The sequence below is a fragment of the Pogoniulus pusillus genome, chromosome 24 (assembly GCF_015220805.1).
Source record: "Pogoniulus pusillus isolate bPogPus1 chromosome 24, bPogPus1.pri, whole genome shotgun sequence".
NCBI lineage: Eukaryota > Metazoa > Chordata > Aves > Piciformes > Lybiidae > Pogoniulus > Pogoniulus pusillus.
In genome coordinates this window covers 18300463-18319568 of record NC_087287.1, presented here as the reverse complement: position 1 = coordinate 18319568, position 19106 = coordinate 18300463, and the positions used below count along the sequence as shown (strand labels likewise).

The 19106-nt window shown below is 40.3% G+C and overlaps 2 long non-coding RNA genes across 6 annotated transcripts in view; one reads left to right on the top strand and one right to left on the bottom strand.

The window, feature by feature from the left end:
• The window catches only part of LOC135186259 (uncharacterized), a 58745-nt gene that overhangs the window by 26602 nt on the left and 13037 nt on the right, over positions 1–19106 (top strand). For 4 of the 5 annotated variants that reach the window (XR_010306794.1, XR_010306792.1, XR_010306795.1 and 1 more), the window contains one exon: positions 626–2732. This is a non-coding gene — a long non-coding RNA (uncharacterized LOC135186259). Of the gene's footprint in view, positions 1–625; positions 2733–10433; positions 10508–19106 lie in introns of those variants that run through there. The other variant, XR_010306796.1, reaches the window with a different exon arrangement.
• Positions 5029–18392, bottom strand: LOC135186262 (uncharacterized). The gene is made up of 3 exons (XR_010306800.1): positions 18310–18392; positions 16454–17751; positions 5029–5213 (listed from the first exon to the last, which is right to left on the bottom strand). It is a non-coding gene; the product is annotated as an uncharacterized LOC135186262 (long non-coding RNA).

Here is a 19106-nt window from a genome sequence, read left to right as displayed (position 1 = left end):
TCCAAAGAAAATGAAACTTTTATTTGTAGCAGGAAGACAAATCTGTGTTGTTGTTTTAAAGGTGAGCTGTCCCAGTGTGAAGCCCTTATGAATTGTCCACAATGCACAGTGGCACACCAAGTTCTCTACAGCCTTCTCTTTCAGATTACTTCTACCTCACAGTAATTGCTTCCTTATTTCTCAGTAAGTTTGTACCACAGGACACTGAAAATAGCTGCTCCTGCTCTAGGAGTTAGTTAACAATCTCAGGTCCTTCTCATATGTATATTGGAGTATATTGTTTCAAATGAGGTTATGTATTTTTATGAAAACATCCTACTCACCAGGCCCTAGGGTGATGTTCACAGGCTTACTCAACTGTTACACAGCAGGTAGGAAGAGTCATATGGAACACATTATAGTTTTTATTTGGAAAGGCTTGTCTTAGTGGCAGGGAACACAGTGAAAATTTGAGGTGGGAATCTTTTTTGATGCTTTCCACATCTTTCCTTGAACTCCCCATAAAACTTATTTTTCTCACCCATGGATCTCTCCATTCTGCTGTCAAATCAATTAATCTACCTGGCTGATACTCTGCAGGGTAAAAGTCCAGGCTAAAATGTGTCTTCTTCTGGCTTTGTTACAGCTTGCTTTCAAGGCTCTGAAAACCAAACTTACATCCAACATCAGTTGGCCCAGTGTTGTGGAAGTCACTACTCTGAACTTAGACTGGATTTAGTTTTGTTCACCTCTGCAAATTTAAGACTGAATCTATCCACACAAGCCTGGTTGCCTGTAGTGGTAAATCTTTTTGTTTGTTTGGGGTTTTTTGTGTGTGTGTGTGTTTGTAACACAGGCATATTGGTTAACTTGTAGGTTCAGACCAGGAATTTCCCAACATTTAAATATTTACCTATGCTTTCTGCCAGCTTTTACTGGCACCCTTGCAGAAAATGGGAGTGGCAGTCAAGGCCACCTGTTTAGCACTGCTGTTTTGTGCACCTGCACCTATATTTGATGGGATCAGAGTTTGCAATGCACAAGTTAGTTAAAACACCACCAAAAAAACACATCAATAGCATAGATTGACAATAACCAGGGAACACGTCAGCTCCTTTTTGAATGGAACAATGCAGTTAGGCTACCAATCACAAAGGTTGTGTGACTAAAGGGAAAAAGTTGCTGCAGAAGATACAGCCTTGCTTTAATGCAGTAGAAAACAGAGACGTTAAGAGTAGTGTTGCTCCCAAGGCACATACGTGCAGTACTCTATTAGTAGAAGCTGGCAACAGTGTAAAGAGTGCTACAGAAAGTCGACAGGACTGTTATTCTTGGGTTTGCCTTTTCAGAATGAAATCCTAGTGAAACCTGCTTTAGTGACACTTAGAAATCCAGTAATTACTAATGAAACCAGTTACATATGTTTTACATGCATAGGGCAAATGAAAGTGACCAGAAATATGTAAAACTGCAGGAAAAGCAATAGAAAGACTGCTTTGACTAGCACAAGACACTGATTGGAAAAATAGAAAAACAGGAGAGAATGTGAATAGACCAAAGATCTTATGAGGATGTATTATCATAGAATATCAGGTTGGAAAGGACCTTGCTGGGCAAAAGCACAGTTTGGACAAGATGGCTCAAAGTGTCCATCTGAATCTTAGATGTCCAACACTGACAAATGTACCACTTCCCTGGGGAGATTACTCCAATGGCTGACCTCATTGTGATAATGTTTTCTCATGCTCCAAAACCAAGTTTCCCCAGGAATAAGTTGTACCCATTCCCACTTACTGTTTCCGTGCGACTCCTTGTTAAAAGGGAGCCTTCATCTTCTTTGCAGCCACTCTTTAAACACTGAAACGGTGATAGCATCTCCCCTGTGCCATCTTTTCTCAAGGCTGAAGAAACTCAATTCTCTCAGCTTTTCCTCATGTGGCAGGCTTCCCAGCTCTTTATATAAACTGTATTTATAGTTATATTTTATAGCTGTCAGTCAAGTTTTCTAGGAAAGACCATGGTGCCAACTATGTCCACAGTCAGTTGTTAAGAGATGTGCATGCAACCTTTCCTAGCAACTGTGCTGTCACTGCTGTAGATGGTGGTTCAAAATTCAGTATGCATATTTAAAGAACAGTAAAAAAAACAAACAAAAAACCTCCATAAATATATTCTTCCTCTCCAGCTCTTAAAAAAACCCTAAAAATTAAGACACAAAATAAATCAGTTTATGAGGTGGTTTTATTTGACATCAGACACCGATTGCTGCTGGGAATATTCTTTGACAAAGGATTGATTATAGAAGAAATGAAAGATAGATCTTGAAAACTAATGATATATTTAGAAGTCAGCCTTGCCTTAATTAAGAATTAGAAGAGTGAGGATTATTTCAGTATCCATGAAGCAGAGAAGGAAAACTAGCTATAGTATGAATAAAAAAATATGTGCCAGCTGCAGTGTGGTCACTAGATTATGAGTTTTCTATTAAATTGTTTTTATTAGATTTCTCTGAAGTATTCAGTGTTGGAAAGCTCTGATCCCATCAGTTTCAAGAATACAGTGAGGCCAATACCCTCTTCTTTAGAACTGCATGCATGCAAGTTTTCTCTGTGCATGTTTCTCCCATTGTTAGGAAAGCTCAGGCTTTATCTCAAGGTCTCATGACAGAAGAGTTTGTGGCTCTACCCAGTTTGTAAATATTTTACAGCAAAAGTACTGCCACCACCAACAGAAAGCCTCCACTTGTGCTATTGTGAGTGCCATCCAAATTTGAAATAGGTAGCAGGAACAGAAACCTGTTACATCACCAAAACCCTTAAAATAGGATTTAAGTTCCCTGTTGAATGATAAGTGCAAACATCCACAAAGGAAGCGCAAGAAGCTGGCAATGTAAGCTGCAGGTTGCAGCCTCACAGCCATCACCAAGGGTTGTACTCAGGCTAATATTTTCAGTTAATTAGCAGTGTGAGCATCTCCCACAAAACACTCTCTAAAATCAACTCCCTTTGTTGGAGAGATGATGATTACTTCCTTCAAAAGCTGAGCCTTTCATAAGCAGTCTAGGAATCCAATTTACACACAGTCCAATGGTCTTTTGAGAGACTGGCTGGGCACCTAGGAAGACTCCAGAGCTGGTGAGCTGTGGACAATTTGGTGTCTTATTAAACTAATAAGCTGATGTCTAAATCGACTCAGAAGCTAATTATGAAGTGAAAACCACACTTGTTAGATCACTTGCCACCAAACTAAGAGCAATTATATTAATCAAATTTAATCAAAACTTGTAATCAGTGAGCAGCAATCAATTGACACTGAAAACGGAGCTTTGGTGTTTGAGTGACTCATGCAGTAACTTTAGCATTTTGCTCTGTGCTTTAGGAGCTAATGACATAATCGTATATAATTATTTTAAATGTTTTATAAACTGAGTGAGTTTCCTAATGCTGTTTGCTAATTGTGCAATGTGATTTTAGGAAGATTTCATGGATGTTGTAGTATAGCTGGGATGAGACATCTGTCACGACAAGCTCGTAGAGAAACCCTCACTCCTATAAATAGCAGCTACAGGCATTATGTATATACTTTTCATTCAGCTTGGATTTAAAACACCTGTATCTAGTCACTATTATGCTACTAAATGTGGCAAGAGCAGATGTTAGGAGGAAGTTCTTCACAGAGAGAGTGATTTCCCATTGGAATGGGCTGCCCAGGAAGGTGGTGGAGGCACCATCCCTGGAGGTCTTCAAGAGAAGACTGGCTGAGGCACTCAGTGCCATGGTCTAGTTGACTGGATAGGTCTGGGTGATAGGTTGGACTGGATGATCTCGTAGGTCTCTTCCAACCTGGTTGATTCTATTCTATTCTATCTGCATATTAAAGAATACTGCCAGCAGTGGGAAACATTGTGTGAGCTACAGCAGATCAGTGACTCTTCTAAAACGTTGTGGCTGGATTATTTTGGGAAGATATCTAAAGCACCCACTCCTAGGTAGTATAAAAGTATGGAATGAAAGATTTCTCCATTTAAATAGACTAGATCAAAGAACAGGGAATGAGAAAATATGTGAGAAGATTGGAAATTTTTATGCAGAAAGTCAATGGTAGTACTGAGAATAGAATTCTTAGAAGCCTTATATTATTACAAAATGTTACAACTACCAACTATAGCACTGACTAAGAGCTTTGGCTTGGATTAAATTATCATTGATTACAAGATCAGCAGACAGAAAAGATTTTCTGAAATGATTCTGAGTATTTTCTATCTCTAAGGAAAGACACAGGTTATTGGGAAGAGCTACAGGTGGGGCAATATGGGAAAAGCCATGAACACAGAAGATAGACTAGGCTACTTACTATCATCTTGGCTAGATCTTATTAATAGGCTTCATTCTATACAAGGTGCAAAACAAAGTTCCTATTCAGAATGCTTTCATTCTATGCTAATAGGAAATGTGTCAAATGCCTGCCTGACTCTGTACTCCCTGTGTTCATCCTTAGACACCTGAACAACTTTGTTCTTTAAAGTGTTGAGCTTTCAATTGCATAACTGCAGTTCAAAAGTAATCTGCTGGTTTTGTTTTGAAGGTTTGTTCTGTTTGTGGTGTCTCCATCCATGCTGTTTTTAAAGATAGGTTTTGGACATGGTCTCAGCACCCACATTTCCCATGAGTGAGAGCCATGAATATATTCTCCTCAACAAGGGAGGATGCATCTCTTCAGAGTACTATCCTCCCCCTGAGACTACTTCTCTCTGTCTCTCTTAATCCAGACCGACAGAATGTTCTCTAGGGAATCTCCTGAAAAGCATTTTTAACACAAAAGTGTCTTTGGAAAAGGTGGACAAAAGCCAGTTACCTTTGCAGGTATCTTGTATTTATGTGATGTGGCCAAAGTCATAAATAAGAAAGGCCCTTAAGAGTTCTGAGTAATTTGCAGGGAGCTCGACCGTGCTGACATCTGGATGTGGCATGAGAGCTGCTTTGTACTGACAACAAAATAAGATATGGTGACACATACCTGGTTCACACTTGTTTCTATGTACATGCAGCAGCTTCCAAGACCTTCCATTCCCTTTTTGCATACAATTTCCCGAGGGAGAAATGGCCATGGACAAGGACTTGCAAGCACTCATGAGCTATTCACCTGCATCCTCCTCTGCCCTCCTGTGCTTCTTCAGTAAGACATTGTGCATGTCCCATGGATTTGACTCGTAGGCTATTAATGCAGGTACTCTACTAAGATATTTTAGACAGAATAGTTAAGTTGAAAAGGCTCCTCACAGGTATCAAAGGAGAAGCTGCCAAAAGTTACAGAGTCTTCATCTGGAGCTTGAGCTAAATATCACAGCTCTTTCAGGCAGGTAATTGAAGTACAGGGAAGAACTTTGACTCATCATTCAGGTAGAATACTTTGAGATACTTCACAAAAGAAAGATCAACTTGATTATCCCTGACAGCTTAACAAATGAGTCATGCCACCTGTTTTTAACATCTAAATTTCTGTAAATCAACTTCAGCAAAATATTTCCTAAGAAATTTCCCATTGTTATGCTGCCTGCTCGTGCCTACTAATTCTTCAGCAATCCTGCACTGGCTAAATACCTGTATGCTAATTCTCTGTTCTTTAACAATTACCACTGTCATAATCACTAGTTGGCATGGGACAACAGAGGAATTCCTACTGTAGAATTAACTATGCAGACAGCCATCTGAAGGAATATTTACAGACCTACAGGTTTCTGTTTTGTGTAAAGAAATCAAAGGCATCACAATTAAGCATTTTCTAAGCCCTGGCTAAAAAAACAAACCCAAAATCAAATCCAAAAGAGCTTCCAGGTAGAAATGAAGAATGTTGTGTAAAGTTATTCTATATTTTTTTTCTAATGTAACAGTTTCTTCCTTAGTGGCTGAGAAGCTAACAGTAGCAAGCCTGTTTGTATATCCTAATAGCATGCTCTGAAACATGGATTTCTCATTTTCATCTTTTGATACTTGCTTGAGAAATGTATGAAGTGAACAATTATGGCAAATAGTTTGAATGGAGTGAGGCCACATAGATTAGTGCACTAAAAAATGTCATGTGCTAATCACTGACAGGGACTACTGAGATAGTAATGAGAAAAGGAATCTGGGAATGCTTTTGAAAATTACTTCATTCACAGGCAGCAATTGCAAAAAAAACAAACACCAAAAATAATGAGGAAGTTATTTGAATAACTAACACCCAGGGATGATAAAGAATAGTGGATAAGACTTGGATGCAAACAAGACTTCTGAAAACAAAATGCAAAAGTAACCTTGCATGGAATAGCTTTTAAATGTAGATGTGACTAAAATCACTAAATTAGGTGGTTGTAAAATCTTTTAAACGTAGTTGTCACTGAATTCACTAAATAAGGTGGTTATAAAATATTTTAAATGTAGATGTCACTAAATTCACTAAAGTGGTTATCAGCACATTTGGTCAGAAAAATTAGCCTTTGACTAATTTGCAGACTTTTCTAGCAAAACCAACAAAAAACAGTTGTAAAAATAACTACAAGTTCAGCAGTGTCAGAGTTTCTTGAGGGTCAAATATCTAAAATGTTTACTGGCTTGTGTCTCCTGGTTTAGTTTTACTTTGCATGCCCTACCATTGCCCTCCTGCACAAACCACAAAGGGTGCAGTTGTAAGAACTCCATAGAAAAGAGAGGAAAAAAAACCTTCCAGGTTTCATCTCCATCAGTTTTTTAGTTTGAGGCACAATTCCAGACCTGATAGAAGGTTATCCACTAAGACCCTCACTAAGCCAGTGTACTCTGACCATTGCATGAGTGGGAAGATGATGCTGAGGTAACTTTTCCATTGACTGCACATGTAGTATGCGTTTTAGGCTGCTTTATGAGGTTATACCATCAAGAAAAATGGCAATTTAAATTTGTCAGTTAATTTCCTTTGGATAGACTGAACCACATGTTTTCATAGAATCAAGTAGGTTGGAAGAGACCTCCAAGATCATCCAGCCCAACCTAGCACCCAGCCCTATCCAGTCAACCAGACCATGGCACCAAGAGCCTCATACAGTCTTTTCCTGAACACCTCCAGGGATGGTGACTCCACCACCTCCCTGGGCAGCCCATCCCAATGCCAATCACTCTCTCTGGGAAGAACTTCCTAATATCCAGCCTAGACCTCCCCCAGTGCAACTTGAGACTGTGTCCCCTGTTCTGTTGCTGGTTGCCTGGGAGAAGAGACCAACCCCACCTGGCTACAATGTCCCTTCAGGCAGTTGTAGACAGCAATGAGATCCCCCCTGAACCTCCTCTTCTCCAGGCTGCACACCCCCAGCTCCCTCAGCCTCTCCTCATAGGGTTTGTGTTCCAGGCCTTTCACCAGCTTCACCGCCCTTCTCTGGACACCTTCCAGCACCTCAACATCTCTCTTGAATTGAGGAGCCCAGAACTGGACATAGTACTCAAGGTGTGGCCTGACCAGTGCTGAGTACAGGGGAATAACCTCCCTTGTCCTACTGACCACACTGTCCCTGATACATGCCAGGATGCCATTTGGGATAACTTCCTTAAAATCCCTCAGGTGAAATCTTTTCTGTTAGGACTCAGAAGGTAGAGAGAAATCCTAAATTTGCAAGCATCTCCAGCAAGAAGCAGAACTTCTTCTCTTTTCCTTTGTAGGTATTGTTTTTGTGCTACAGAAGCATACTCCATCAAGTGCGTGTTTGTTTGGGTTCGTTTCCGTGTTTGTTGCATCAGTAAAATCTGCACCTGTTCGTTTTGGCACCAGGAACAGTTGTCTAGCCGCTGTAAGCATTTCCCACCTGCCCTGAAGATCTCTACAAATACCCACTATGCTGGCTGTGGCTAATTAGCAGGCCAGTTAATCCAGGAGAGGCAAAGAGATCCTTTTTGACTTCTGCAAAGAGTTTTGGGGTTTGTTTTCTACAAGCACTTTTGTCTTAGAAATTGAGAGGGAATTAAAAAAAATAATTAAGATAGACAGGGGAAAAAAGAGAAAGCATTTCTAGATGATGTGTTGTTATGATGAACAGGCATTAATAATTGACATCCGTGGTGAGAGAGAAGGCAGCAGGCGCTCTGAGGGATTGTGATGATATCATGGTAACCATGAGAGCAAAGCCCGAGTGGTCTGTGATGACGGCAGATCTGTGCCTTGCTTTATACAGGCTGTTCCTCTGCTGGATGCTTCAGATTTGATGGAAATCCGTTTATTAAATTCCTACGTAAGATATCCACACATCCTCCTGAAAGTTTGCTGGGGACAGGATTAGGTCAGCTCTGCTGCACAAACGTAGAAAGAACAAACTGCTACTAACTTCAAGCATGACTCCAGTGAGGTGAAGCAGAGTTTCCGTCCTTGTGTTACAAGGGAAATAGCTGTGCTGTGAGGGAGGAACCTGCAGATGGGTGAGCCAGCTTCCCAGGAGCGACCAGTGAGATTTCCATCCTGTGTGCCGAGGGCACAGGCTGCTTTATCAGGGATTAAAGCTAGCTCCTAGGAATTGTTGTAGTTGCAATTTCCTTTGGTAATCTCCTCTGTATTTCTAACTCAAGCTCTCCACATAAAGCACAAAGATGGCTCCTCTGTGATTATGGACACGCATCCTATTGCTTTTGCATAACTTAAGAACTAGGTGATCACACAAAGGGCTGCTATAGCTTATCTTCTTCACAGCCTCACAATCCATTTTACAGTAATTCTTGAAAGATTCTTTTGTGATATGTTCTTTTGCCTTGATAATTAATACACTCATCATCATCCAAATAGTTATTATTGTCACTCCAGTCATTCAGCAACTAAGTTAACTCGGTGCCAACCATTTCAAAGGGCAACTTTTTGCTGCCAAAGCATAATGTGGGAGGACATTCTCTGGTCCATTTCAGAGTGGTAAAAGCAAGCAGTTTCCAAGCTAATGCTGGTAGAAGTCAGTGGGCCTCCAACCCACTTCTAGATGAGGTTTTATGACCTCATTTTTTTGCTGCCTTTCCTTTTCCCAAGGGAAAAGGATGCTAACAATGATACCAATCATGATACAGACCTCCTGCTTGTGTCAACACACTAATCTAAGTGCGGCTGTTTTCAGCCATCCTGTTCAGCTGCATGAACTGGCAAAAAACCTGAGTTTTGACATTAGAGAATCTCTGGTATGAGAATTTCTTTGCTGGCAGACAGCTCTCTGCCTTCACAACACCAATGGTGACAAGGGACCAGCCATCATTAGGTACAGTTATGTTGTAGTCGTTAAACATGTGTCCCTGGGAAAATACAGATGTAGCTTGTAGCTGCAGTGCACTTGGTGTATAATGTGTTCTTGATCTTCTCAGCATTCAACTCTGCTGCACAAACCCCTCTTTCAGGTATTACTTGTTTGGCAGTAGTATTGCTGCAGGCTAAGTATGAGCAGGTATGCCTGGTTGTCTTGTGCTCTGTGTAAGGCATGATAAAATTGGAAAAACTACAAAACTTCAAGTTCATAGTCTCATCCTCAGCCTTCCAAGATAGGAACTGGGGTCTCACAAGCTGCTCTTCATTGAATGAGTTTGTTTACTTGTTTGTCATTTACTGTTTTGCTTGAATACACTGATTGGACAGGTTTAAAAGTCTTTTTCTTTCCCCCTGGTTTACTTTATGGAAATGCACTCACATAACCATCACTGCATGCAGTGGTTGTAAGATGTATTTACTCTAAACTCAGACAAGTATCTGCTGACATTTAGAAATGAAGAAATAAGGGCTGGAAAAAATAAATCTCCCCAGTGCTGCAGTTTCAGTTACCATTGTAATGTAAGAGGCCTTAATCATGCCACATCTAGGTAGCACTTTGTATTAACACACGGTCAGTGTAGCATAGCTTGTGGCATCTCAGCCATTACTTCCTTTCAGAATGGTTTTTCAAGGCTGCAGGAGTGTCCATGAAATTCTGTCTTAAGGGAGGACTAAGTTCTCTGGCATTTAGTTATACCCTTATTGGATGCTTAAATATATTTGTTAGAAATTAGAGCTGAATTCAAAAATGTGCTCTTTATCACTCCTCACTGTCCAGAAGCACATGTAAGGATCACAGAGTTCCTTTCTTTTTCCCATGCCATTTCTGTAGCCCAGTTAACCAGATTATCTCCAATGCTCTTCCTATTCTCAGCTATACATGTAGAACTTAAAATAGGTTTCATTTCACCTATCCATTGCAATACCAGGAATGTTTTTATTAGTCCTGGTGATGTGATTTTTTTTAAATACCAGTAAGTATTCTGTCAATAGAGCTCCAAACATTTCTCAGTATAAATTATGGCAGTTGTGGATCACTGCTTACAGGAGGCCCTTTACAGTTTGCCATGTTTAGTGTGTAGACACAACATTTTTAAAGAATGCCTTTAGAAAAGGATAAGGAACAAGAAAACAACACAAATAAACCTCATTTGTTTTTCTCTCTCACTTTGAAGCGGAAAACAAGAGAAATACACAAACATTCCATGTTGAACACCCTGGGGAAGGAGGGAAGGATTTTCAGCAACAGGTAATTTTATGATCCTCTGTGAATTACAAACCCATTTGAGATAAGCACACACTTTTCTGGGGTCTGTCTGAAGGATCTATGTTGCTTATTGATTACACATTTTCAGTTTTGATTACTCCTCAGACTTCCATTGCAATCAGGTAGGTTAATAGATGAGTTTCTACATGTTTTGAGGATCAGCCACCAGGGTTGACTAATTTCCATTGTATTTGCAGCTTGTCTCTTCCCCTCAGGGTTGAAGAAATAACAGGAGTGTGGTTTAGCAACCAAAATGAACCTGTCTTGTTCTTATTAACATTCAGATTTAGCTCAGCAAAAAGTATGCATCCATTTCAAAGATCCACTTTGTGCCAGACCAGCTGATTACAGACATGGAAGGTTCATTGCCCCATTGAATAAAGTGGAAAATATAGAGTATTGTCACAAAGCCAAAATTTCCTCCTTTAGAGCAAAAGACATAAACATACACAACATTTGAAATCTGATCAATGAGATAGCTTCCAAAGAGGCTGAACTAAAGGGCTTTTCCTGTTTGCTTTGCATGAGAACTGTTCACTGAGAGAAGAGCATGAGATCTGACTGGCACATGAAACATTTTCCTGTTTAGGCTACATTTTCACCTGTTTCAGTAAGAGTGCCAGGCCACATTCCTGCCACATTGCTGATAGTTCGTTCCTGTCCTGTGTAGGTATTTTCTGCAGGCTTATTTTTAGGCTAAATGAGTTCCCTGATGCAGTTTACATGACTTCATCAGCAGATGCATGAGAATAATGTGAGGGCAAACTAGAAGAGAAGAGTACACAGGAAAAGATGCTTCTGAGCTAAGGGGAATGTCTGCAGCAGAATTATGACTTCCAAACTGTCCTTGCTAGATCTTTCTGCCTCCTATTTCAGTCTCACAATGTGCCTGAGTCACAGTGTGCTTTGTCTTGGAATTCAGCTCAGGTGTTTTGATACACATAGGCTCTATGGTCTCTGTCTGACAGCCTATGTTCAATATTGACTTCTCATCTCACTTAAATTCCTAGGATTTCTTTAGGCTGCCCTTTCAGACTTTTGATGGTTGCACTGATTTGTTTTGCTTTATAGACATTTCAGATTATTCTTTAATCTACTTCAGTGTATTGATTTTCTTGTCCAATGTTTCAGGTTTTAGTTTCAGGAAGAGTATTGCTCAGATATTTGTCCATCACTTTCCATACTAGACTGTGGCCCATTGCATATATTCCCAGGCTACCTGACCTAGCTATAATGTATATGCACATACTATATGTAGCTTTTTATATATGAGACATATTTCTTTGTAAAATATAGAATATATACATATATATATGTATAAATCTTTTACATAGATACTATGTATTTTCTAACTGATTTCACCTGCCAAAGCCAGATACAAACACATTTAATGGCTCTGTTTTTCTTTGATTTATTAGCATTTTAGAATTACTTATGGCTAGCCAATCTACTTCTTTGACAATAAAAGAAGTTAATTTTAGATGGGAATTATGAATTGAGGCTAAGAATCTCTCTTTCCACAACCAAGCAATACAACAGAATTCTTAATGTGAGATAGTTTCACAAATCATATTGTATTAGCAGAGCATGAACTAGAAATTTGACTTCAGTTCCAGAGAAGTCTATGGAAGTCACTGCATTGGTACTCAGGAGGGATAGACACTGGCTAATTATAGCCTAGGCTAAATTTCCCTAACTTCTCACTGTAGCCATTGAACAGAGAGGAACTTCTCCAAGGGACAGTTTAAAGCAGAAGCCAAGCCTAGCTGCTGCTGTTCTTCATGCCCTGGAGGATCACATGGCAAAGTCCTTCTCAGTCTCTAATTATCTGCACAACCTGAGGTTTCTATAGCATCCAAAGCTATAGCAGCTAATCCTTTCCATGGAAATCAGATCAGTACTATGGCATAAGATGACAATATTCATTTCCCGTTTGCATAGAGTAGGAAAGTGCCATGTTGGTAGGTTTTATGAAAACGTCTGTTACGAAGTGATGTAGAGCACATGATTTGCTATGGACACACATAAAGACAAGAACATTAGCAGCAGAATGGTTAAGTTTTCTTTCAGGCAGATTTCTGGAGGGTTGAATGGAAGAAGAATGTTTCCCATTATTTAGTATCTAGTAGACATCTCTACTTGCTAACCCTGATTAGTAAAAGTGTGCATTTTGGTCCAGGCATTCACACTACACATGTACAATTTCATAGGGAAAAAAATATCTGCAAGCTTTATTGCATTTTGCCTTTGAGATTTAAAAGGAAAAAGATTAAGAAATGCAATAATTCCAGGTTGAGGCATTTCCCATAAAATCCATTTCTTGAGTTTTCTATGTTTATTTAACCTCAAAAATCTAATTGAATAAATCCACAGCATATTTCTCTACAGGTTTTGGGTTGCCATAACTCAAGTGACAATAGATTTTATGGCAAGGGTAGGAAATGCTGGCGAGGGTGAAGAAGGATACATAAAATGCAGGAGTATATTTTGCCTGGTAGTTGTGGTTAACTCAATGCTTCTGATAAAGTCCTGCTTTTCTTGAGGAGATTAAAATTTAAACTCATGTTGTGAAAGTCAGAGGAAAAACAACAACAACAAAAAAGGAGTTTTGTGATGATTGGTTCTCTTTTTGGTTCTCTTCAGCACTACAGGCCTCTAGTTGCACACTTATTTTATTCCTGTTACTTTTGTTGCATCATAACCGAAAGGCCCTCTTGGGGTTACTTCTTCCCTCTCTCCAATTTCTTTAACTCTTTCTCATTGTTACTATCTGGGAAAGTTTGTTTCTTTGGTACCAATGGCCTGAGTCACAATTTCTATTACCTCATTTGGTCTTTCCACGCTATAGCGTTCTGTGTCCAAAAGAATTATTTCTTGTGAACCAAAATTATGTGTTCAAATTGCAAAGCTGCCATTGGATGGGCTCCTTTTTCAACTATTAAGTAGCTAAATGAATGTGGAGATCAGTGAGCATTTTGCAATTTGATGTAAACATGAGCTAGGCTGAGAGTTCTGGAGCAGAGTGCTCCTATTAGAGACAAATGTGGTGATGTGTCCTCAGTTTTACTTTAATATAAGAGTACATACTGAGCTTCTTGTTAGGTACAAAAGAAACACAGAGGCCTGGTGCTTTGATTGGAACCCTGGGAAATCAAGGGCTCTCAAGCATCTTTGCAAATCATATGCCTCAAGCTGTTGACAAAAACTGGTGCTCCCTGAATGGAACTCCAGAATGCATTTCACATACTGTGAAATCTCCACTGAAAATACTCTGCTGTGTGGTATTAAAACCAACTGCAAGTTAGATGAAACGAAAAGAGAGTAGGACCAAAATGGACAACCCTAAATCTTCTGACTCATTACCCAAACTGTGTATATCCTTCAGCAGATACTAAAATACTTGGCATTAATCTATTGTTATGAATGTCACTGTTCTCCACAATTTGCTTAAGATTATATTTTTTGGATTATTTTAATTGGCAATTTGGCAGAGAATAAACTATGAGCTAATGAGTTGAAAGAACAGCCTGTACTTGTAAAGTCAAAGCATTTACATATGAACTCTCTGCAGCTTCTTCTGCAAATTTGTATTCTGACTATCAGGTTCTGACCTCACTTGGAACTCCATCACCCCACATTCCACATACAGAGCAGCATTTTGCCTGTGCAAAGAACTCTCTTATTTTGAGTATGTAATCAAACACAACCTTTAATTGGTGCTGTACAACTGTCTCAGCAGCACCCATGACAGTTAAAGACAAACACACCCCTTTGCTTTCTACTTTGATCTTCATACATCCAACACTAAACACTTCCTAAAAAGTTCAGGGCCATTACTTCAGCTCTGCTTTCCTGCTGGGGACTGCTGAAAAGTTCCCCTGCATGCAGCCATTCAGATTCTATGGTTACAGACAACAAAGTAAAAGCCTAAAGAGATGTAGTCAAATGAGCAATGGAGGTGGTGAGGAGCCTAGAGCACAAGTCTTCTGAGGAGCAGCTGAGTGAACCAGGGTTGTTTAGCCTAGAGAAAATGAGGTGCTAGAGGAGACTTCCTCATTCTTTACAACTACCTGAAAGGAGGTTGGAGCAAGGCAGCTGTCAGTCTCTTCTTCTAAGTGACAAGAGAAAATGGCCTCAAGTTGTGTTAGGATAGGTCTAGGTTGGACATGAGGAAAAAATTTCTTCACCAAAATGGTTGCCAAGGCCTGGAACAGGCTGCTCCAAGAAGTGCTGAAGTCACTGTCCCTGGAAGCACTTAAAAGATGTGAAGATGTGGTACTGAGTGACAAGATTTAATGGTGACCTGCCAGTGCTGGGTTTCAGTTGGGCTTGATGATCTTAAAGATCTTTTCCAACCTACATAGAATCAACCAGGTTGGAAGACACCACTAAACCATGGCACTAAGTGCCTCATCCAGTCTTTTCTTGAACACCTTTAGGGACAGTGACTCCACCACCTCCCTGGGCAGCCCATTCCAATGCAAATCACTCTCTTTGGCAAGAACTTCCTCCTAACATCCAGCCTAGACTTCCCCTGGCACAACTTGAGACTGTTCTCTTGTTCTGTTGCTGGTTATCTGGGAGAAGAGACCAGCCCCACCTGGCAACAGCCCTGGGCCCCAGACAGCCTCCAACCACCACACCTCCCACCAGCCCCTCTCTATTTATGAACAGCAGGTCAAGCAGGGCTGCATCCCTGGTAGGCTCATGTAACAGCTGAGATAGGAAGTTGTCCTCCATACACTCTAGGAACCTTCTATCCTGCCTCTTCTTTGCAATGTTAAAGTCCTAGTAGATATCTGGCACAGGAACACGGGCAGGTGATCTTGAGGCAGCCTCCAGCTGCTTAAAGAATAACAAATCAACCTCTTCTTCCTGGTTGGGTGGTCTATAATAGGATGTCAGCCTTGTTGGCCTTTTCCCCTAATTCTTACTCATAGGGACTCAACCTGATCATCCTTAATCTCTACTTCCATGATGTCCAGAGTATCCCTAATATACAGGGCCACTCCTCCACCCCTTCTGCCTCACCTGTCTCCCCTGAAGAGTCTGTAGCCATTGATTATAGCACTCCAGTTGTGTGAGTCATCCCACCACTTTTCTGTGACAGTGACAACATCATAGTTTTCCTTTTGTACCAAGGCTTCCAGCTCCTCTTGTTTGTTACCCATACTGCATGCATCAGTGTGCATACACTTCAGCTGGGCTGCTGGGTTTACCCCTATCTCTGGTCTACCACCCTCAGCCCCCTTTTGTTTGTCTGTTGTGTTTAATCCACTCCCCCTTCCAGCCTAGTTTAAAGCCCTTACAACAAACCCTGCCAGCTCATGTGCCAGGATATTTCTCCCCCTCTGAGACAGATGTACCCTATCTATCGATATCAGACTTGGGGCCACATAAAGTTTCCATGATCAAAGGACCCAAACTCACGATCCTATGGATGTGCTCTTTATGTCAAAAGTAACAGCTCTCCCTTCCTGAGATCAGGGAAATTTCCCTGTAGCTTGCAGTCCACCTTCTAACTTCTTGTGTGATTTTTATACATCATTTACCTATGCTTCAAAACATGGAAGTCAAACCTATGAGAAACACAAGTAGACTTTACACTTGAATTAATTAAATACCTCTGCATTATCCTTGGCTCTCAAAGTGCTGAAGTAGTCTCAGTTTCAAGTTTGTCTCCATAGCAGCAAATGAAGGAATTTCTGTGAGATCCCTCTTCCCAGTCCCCTAGTGCAGCCAGCAGCTGTGTTCAGTCTGTTATATGCCCTGCTCCAGCAGCTAAGCTATGGCAGTTGTTCTTGCACCCAGTGAACCCTCCTCAGCTAAGGCGAGAGATCAGAAAAGGAGACTCACAGGTTCAAATGAAAACAAATGTAATGAAATGACAAAATTAACATCTATACCAATCAACAGTATAGTACTCACCCCAGTGAGTGTAGAGTGGTCACAAGAAATGGGGAAGCAGTCCTCTGAAGCAGCTGGGTGAGCAAGTCCTTACAAAGGTGGCAGCCCTTGAGAGAACAAGCCCTCGTCCTCACCACACTTCCTGGTCTATAGGGAGCACGGTTGTGCAATAGGAGACACCTGTAGCCAGCTTGGGTCAGCTGCCTTGGCTTTTGCCCCTCCCAGCTGAAGCTCATGGATGACTTCAAACTGCCAACAGCCTGCAGCCCATGGCTGGCCTGTAAGTCTACCCCAGCCAAACCGGTACCGTTCAAACATTCTTCCTCAGGTTTGGAGTATGTCTAATATCGCCAATTACTGCTGTAATAAAAGCACTTTATTTCACTTCATCACTAAAAAGTGACCTTGTAGATATTAAACTAGCTGAAACTTTAGAAGATTAAACCAGCAAACAATAAAATGGGGACTGTGAAGAGGTGGGGAGCGTTGCTTCATGCTTTTCAGTATTGTCTTTGCAAGAAATCATGGCATGCAAAGAACTCAGTTTTAACCTCAGAATTTTAAATGCCACACTTGTATTATGCAGTTATGTAGCTGAGCTGATTAACTTGCTGAATGCCTGTTGTAATTATAACTACAGAAAAAATTCATCACAGGACCATTTTTAGCACAGAAAGTATTTACCTACCAGTTTGCAGAGGTAACCTTCAAATGGCACTGAGGTAGAAGAGGAGCAGAAATAGTGTGTTTGGATATTAACAGTAAAAATAAGTGCAAAATACTGCACATACGAAGAAACAGAAAATCTCAGGTGTCGTTGATAGATGATGGCTGTGAAAGGGTACAATGGTGGTATAGAAAACAGTGAAGGACACAAAGATTCACAACTTTCACCCAAGTCATTTTTTAACTCAAGCAGAAGGACTCATCTCCTTATATGATTAGTATTGATGTAATAACATGTGGTTATATTTTAGCTGGTAAGCCTCTCTAGAGGCCTGTATGGAGGCTAAACAGCCTCTATACTGCTGGAAGTTAACACATCAAGCTGTCAGCTTCTTAATGGGTAAGTAGACCACCTATTTTTTTCTTATTTTTAACTACATGAGAGGCTTTGAATTGCTCTACAAAGGCAAAGTGATTCACAGAAGGCTAAGAACAGAACTTGTTATAAGCCAGCAACAGTATGTTAACTCCCTGAATAAAGAAAGACAGTGCTTAATACATCACAGCAAAAAATGATACATTAATAAAGTAGCTTGCTTAACCACTTTGCTGTAGCTTAGTCCACATTAATTTCCCTCGAAGTCCTGGAATTCCTAGAGAGAAGAAAAATGATAAAAATAGTGTAAATCTCTTACAGTGCAGGACAGGTTTCTCAGATGTTGGTGATTATGAAATTGTACCTGGCACATGATAAATAGGGTACAATTTGGTAGTCTTTGTGTTCCTCAAGCTAGCCTTGTCCTAGAAGCTTTAATAAGCTACTACCCTTGCCCTGATGCTGCTGGCATCTATACAAATGCTCTTTTTCCTCCAGCCCTTCTCAAGATAAGGCATTATTTGGTATTTTCTGCTCATATGTTTTCTGATAGTGTTATAACCTGCAGCTTTTCTTACTTTCTACCAGTTTCACTTTTTCAAGGAGCTAATGCAAATTCCTCTATAACAGTATGAGTCTTATGCACAGTTGTGATTTCATGGGATAGATTCCTGATCAGCCAAAACTAACGGACTGCAGCCACGTTCTGAATATTGCTTACAGGTGTAAAGAGTAAGGAAGCCTTTAGGAACTTTAGTTCACTAAAAGTTTGAGGATAGTACCTTTAAATTTATGTTAACATTGCTTTCCAATGTACTAGAAAGAGGAAACTTACACAGACAAGGAGACAATGTTATGGGGGTGGAAAATATACATGATCCAATCAATGAAGCCGGAGGCGGGAGGAACAGCTGCTCCTTAAGTAATGACATATAAGTAATATTAGTCCCATTGGCTTAATTACATTGTAACCTTAAACAACAAACATCTGTTTTCCATGTTTTCTTCCCAAAGGCCCTGACATTTCCAACATAACCAAACCTTCTTACATTTTTCATGGTAAAATAGTTTGAAGCAGTCAATAGTACGAATGTCTTTAGTGTTTTTAAAGAAAACTCTACATCCAAACCCAAATCCAAGATCCACAGCAAAAGTATTGCAGTTCTCATGGTTCTCTTGTCTCTAGTACTTCAGTGTACATTACAGAATGCAGAGATGAAGGACAAGGGGGAATAGTAGGTTAAGATGTCAGCATTTTTTCCCCTTTGTCCTCAGGAATGTTTGTAGAGAACACATACCTGTGATCTATGAGACATGCTTAATTTTCAGATCAGTTCTGTTTCCAATATAAAAATAACTGGTGAATCACTGGGCAGATCTTACGCATGTTTTTAAATTCCCTTGTGTTTTCCTTTCTCTCTTTGGTACATCTACAACAACAATCCATTTTTAGGTCTTGTATAGTCAGGCTATGATGTACTGCTGTGATAAAGGCTGAGGGATTCTGCTTATCCCTGTGCCATACAGGAGGTTCAGGTGAATCACAGAAAAGGGGAAAAATCCTAGAGGGGCAAAGACTTAATTTGTAGTGAAATTCAACATCTTGAACAGTTGTGTTAGCAAGTAGATGTT